This window comes from Taeniopygia guttata, chromosome 1A, assembly GCF_048771995.1.
Source record: "Taeniopygia guttata chromosome 1A, bTaeGut7.mat, whole genome shotgun sequence".
In the NCBI taxonomy this organism is placed as follows: Eukaryota; Metazoa; Chordata; class Aves; order Passeriformes; family Estrildidae; genus Taeniopygia; species Taeniopygia guttata.
Genome location: NC_133025.1, coordinates 67077402 through 67082223, shown reverse-complemented (window position 1 = coordinate 67082223; position 4822 = coordinate 67077402).

Here is a 4822-nt window from a genome sequence, read left to right as displayed (position 1 = left end):
TTCTGCATAATTGTGTATATTCCAAATTATCTTTCAATATGAGATTGCTAAGTTGGTACCCCAAAGATTCCTAGTTACAATGCCTCATATTCACTCTTCTTGCTAGATTTTAGGCTCTGTATCTGGAATTGATCATTAAATTAAATGACAAAATTAAATAAATATAAAGAAAGTATTTTTGAGGAAAAGTATTGGTACCATGTAAGTTAAAACATCATTTCATGTGGGAAAATTCAGGCAGGAAATTTCTATGGAAAATGTATGAAAAATCCTGGACTAGAGTTTCCACTTTACATAGAGTCCCTTGAAAATTGTGCTGATACTTTGGATTATACTTTTGCAGCTGATCCAAATCTGCTGCTGAAATTTATCTAAATTAAGGGACCCTACAAAGTCAGTGTTCTTATTTCAATTCTCACATCAAACTATAATGACACAGTTATATGTAAAAGAAAATTCACTTTTGTCATGGCAATCAAGAATCTCCTAACATACAAAGTCAGTTTTAGACTAGACTTTGGAAAGAACTTTTCTTGGTAAACTGTTTCCAAGATGAAGCAATGGGTAGCTCACACTGTCAAATTTTTCCCACTTTCCTGTGTAATCCAAAAAGAATTTGGTCAAAGTATTGCCACAGATGCAAACCCAAAAATCAATTTGCTATGAAAGGGCAAAGGGAAACTTGGTAACTGTCAGATGTATTATGTTATAATGACCCAAAACTAAAAATTATTGCAGCCAAAGGGACAGTTGGGACCAAGAACCATTAGCCACACATTGACAATTCAGATGCTTTTGTACTGTAGCCAGTTTGTTTCAGTCTCCAATCCATCTACTCATTTTTTCCCATTTTATTCCTTCCATCTTCCCCTACCTACTGCTGTAAGTTTTCTTCCAGCAAGTTTTAGGGTGAAGTTTAAATGAGCATCTGCCACAGCACCAATGCCAGTGCGAGCTGGCCACCAACCAGCAGGGCTACTCTTGCATGGGATGCCTGACTCCCCTTTGGAGACCTTTGTGACACACTCAGATTCCACCAGCTTGGTGCCTCAAATCCCACGTTCCTCCTTCTCTCCAAATTTTCCAGTTGGTAACATATCCTGGTGGGGAGCCTCATACCCTTGCCCTTCATTATCCTTCTTTGCTAGTCAAAAAAAAAGTGGTTTTATTTTGTTTCACTTAGTTTTGTTTTGGTTTTATTATTATTTAAAAAAAAAAATAAAAAAATAAAAAAGAGAAATGGGAGGGGGATTCAGTTCATAATTAGGGGAGGAGTCGTTTTTGGACTCAATCCCCAACATGAAATCTGTCATAAACAGATTCTGCCAAATTGCTGAACAGAGTGCAAATTTGTAATGTGCCAGTTTTTTAATAGGTTTAGTTCTTTGGGCTCTTTCTGCAAGTCCAACACTTGTGTCATTTTATTGACATTGTCCTTGAAAATGTTGTTCTGCAACCTCCTTTTTAAATTATGTGATGCACATGCTTAAGCCTTCCCAGCTGTGACAGGCCAAGACAAAAAAGTCAGCCTAGGTTTTGGCACACCTAAAGTCTTCTTCAAGTAATCTCATTTGTGCTCCTCCTAGAACTGCTCTTATTAGGCAGTGTCCTTATCTCACAGCCACAGCTGAGGATGGCATTGTGGCTTCCCAAAGCACCGTTGCTACACTGGCTGGAGGGACACCCAGATCTTAGTTACAGCAGACACCATCTTTGGAATCCACTTCCATGAAAAAAATTGCCAAATCCCTTCATCTGTTTTATTTCCCCTGCTTGAATGATGGGTTAAACAGGCCTACTTAAGAGTACAATAGCTCCAGCCATTTGAAATGCTAATTTTCTTCTTGGCCACAATATGTTGTGCATATCAACCCCCCCTTATACCTTATTGACTGTAAAGATAACGAGATTCTCTCAAAAGAACAGCAGAAAACCCATGACATTCAGGATTCAGATTCCCCTCAAATCTAGCTCCTGCATGCAAGGACTGAGAGCAACTTCACACATAAAAGAAAGCATTGTTTTGATTTAGAGCATATTTGTAGTTAAACGTCTGAGAAGCTGTTGTTCACACTGGAAAGAGACAACTGGTAAATATTGGAATTTGTTCCTGTCTTACAAGGCTTGTTGAACCTTCTAAATGCTTTCCTTGGAGCTGGATCTGGTGATCCAGCTATGTAGTCTTGCTGTATTTCCAGTTTATTTGAACACACAAAGAGATCACGCAAGCACCTTTGCACAAGGCCAGTCAAACAATAAAAACAAACATGTTGCTCATCCAGATTGTCTGCTGTTGACCCAGTCTGTGCTTTGTACTTTCCAGGCTGTAGTGTAAATGTTTCCAGGGACAGATGTTGTGAGAGTGCTCCGAAAACATCTGATGCTGCTTCCAATCATTTCCAGTGATACTTTTCAGAACAGAGTTTATCGGATACATTTGTTTTGGTTCATTTTGTATTTACACATATATATATATGACCTATGCTTCAGAAATCTCCTTCTTTACAAATAAGCAATTATAAGCTAATACTAGAATCAGGGTGAAGAGGCATGCAGCATAAAAAATAATCCTAGATTTTCAGACTGCTGTCTGAGTCTCTGAAAATGTTGGTGACTTTTAAGATTTTAAAACATTTGCAATAGAAGTGAGAGAGAAGGAAGAAACATATCACTGTAGAGTACTAAATGCAAATTTTTAAGGTTTATTTCCCCATTTCTAGACTTTAACCAGATTGGAAGTAAAGGGCAGCTTCTGATTGAAGCTTTTCTGACTGAGTGGAATTTCAGATCTGAATAGGTGGGTATCATTCATATCATTCATCATCTCACATAGGTGAGTATCTTTTGTTCCAATAAATCACTTCAAATTTTGAGATTGCAGGAAGACTTGAGAACCATCCATGTGGATTTATCTTGGTAAGAAATGGCATTAAAATTAAACAAAGGTTTTTTGAAGCTTTCTTCATCTATAACATTTTTAGAATTCTTTCTTTTGTCAAGAAGCAAAATATTTCTAAATATAATACTTTTTTAAAAAATTGAAATTTCATAATAAAAATATTGATGGTTAGAAAAATGTTTTAAAGAGAATTGCAGAGCAGACTTTTCAAATGTGTTATCTGTCACAAGGTTGTGTCAGATCTCCCAGAGAAATGCAAATTGTGGTCATTTTTTTTTTTAAGGAAAATTATGTCTATGTTGGAGGTGAAATAATTGATAAAGGGAGGTATTTAAAGTTCTTTCTCAAATAGCCTCTTCCTCATTGCCTACACTACAAAACTCTGAGAATCTTCAGGATTTTTTCCCATTAATAATATCAGACCATATTCAATTTGGAACCTATTGTAATCGAAGGAAAATTAGAAGGAATTGATATATTCACAAAGTAAATAATGGGTATGTCCCAGTACCAGCAGTTAAAGATAGAACTTGACAGCTGAATCTTGTGTTTGGATATTCAAGTAGTTATCTATGTTTAGGCCCAAGCTCCTGAATGAAGAGGAAGCAATGAATCTAGAAAAGCATTTTAATAGTTCTCTTTGAAGGCTTCAACACCCTGTATCTGATTGCTGGTGAGATGTTTAATGTGTTGCCAAGCTGAGTTAGTGATTACAATCACTTTAGCAGACAGCCTCTGTGCTATTGATAACTCTGCTGTGGATAGAGACCTATCACTGGAAAGATGCAGGAATTTCTCTTTATTTGAGCTGAGATAATGGACATCACACCTTGCTATCAGGCAGTGCTTGCTGCTGATTTCCATCCCTGAAGATGGAAACATATACATGTAATGTAGACATGCATAATTTTTAATATTTTTGGTTTATTCCATACTTGTGATTTTAATGTTGTTTCAATGAAGGAGAAGATCTGGGGACTAGATCATCTGTAAGATCCATTCCAACCCCTTAACATTCTATGATAATACTCCAGAAGTATTAAATTTTAGTAGAGGGTACAAACTGTACCTCAGAGCACTTTTCAATGAGGAAATTACTATTTGTGTTTCAATAAGGAAGGAGGCTTTTTGATTTTTTTAAACATTTAAACCTTAAGCAAAGCTGCAGAATTTAGTAAGAACCATTCCTCTCAGGTACCAGGAGAAGTTTCTGGAGTTGATGGTGGAAGAAATGGGGATTAAGGTGAGAAGGTTTTTTTGTTTGTTTTTTGGTTTTTTTTTCTCTCCAATGCTGTGTCCTAGGAAAACACTAATCCAGCCCCTCACCTGCACTTCTGGGTTTCACAGAATATGCTTGTCACCACAATCCAATGATTTAGTCTTTAAAACATTGATCATTCCCTATTTGCCTAACTACAGCAGAGGGTTCAGGGTTTTGTTTTATATTTTTTTAGTTCTTTTTTTTCTTTATTTCTGATTGATGATGTCTCCACAGGAAACTTTAAGAAAATTTTGCTCTGTGTTATCTCACAGTGAGTTGAGGAAGAAAATTTAAAATTAGGTTTTCTTCGTCTTAAGCATGTATGTGTTTATGAACATATGTAAACGTGCACTTTAGAAGCCTTGTGTCTGTCTGGAGCACTGTGAGGGAGGCAGAATAAATTGGCCTGTTAGGCTGGGTTTCCATTGGCAGAGCAGTGCAAGCAGCTGGATAGAGCCTTAGTTCTCCTTTCACCTTCTGGTCTTGAAGTTCATGTCGTAGACTGAATGTCCCATCCATTTCTCTGTCTACATCCAGCACAATTTCCTATTGTTTCCTTGCTCTGGTTTACTAATGTATTTGCCAGGGTTCTCTGTCTTGTTTTCATGTCATCCTCTTCCTACTCTGTGGTGGTTCTTTAAGAGATTTTTTTTTTTTTTTTT